The sequence below is a fragment of the Austrofundulus limnaeus genome, unplaced genomic scaffold (assembly GCF_001266775.1).
Source record: "Austrofundulus limnaeus strain Quisiro unplaced genomic scaffold, Austrofundulus_limnaeus-1.0 Scaffold634, whole genome shotgun sequence".
Lineage (NCBI taxonomy): Eukaryota > Metazoa > Chordata > Actinopteri > Cyprinodontiformes > Rivulidae > Austrofundulus > Austrofundulus limnaeus.
In genome coordinates this window covers 201,530-201,744 of record NW_013953036.1, presented here as the reverse complement: position 1 = coordinate 201,744, position 215 = coordinate 201,530, and positions in this window count along the sequence as shown.

The following is a 215-nucleotide window of genomic DNA, read 5'->3' as shown; positions in this document are numbered from 1 at the left end:
TCGGGTTGATTAATGGTTCCAGGAGTCTGATTATCAGTAGTATTGCTCACGGACATATGTCTTGGCTGAAGCATTCTATCAGGTTTTCAGGATGAGGTCAATGGGCCTCATGCAAGAACAGTTTGTACGCACAGATTTGTTCTTAAATTGTGCGTACGAGTGATTTAGGAGAATTTGTGGCATTCACCAATGTTTTCGTATTCTAAGATTTTTTT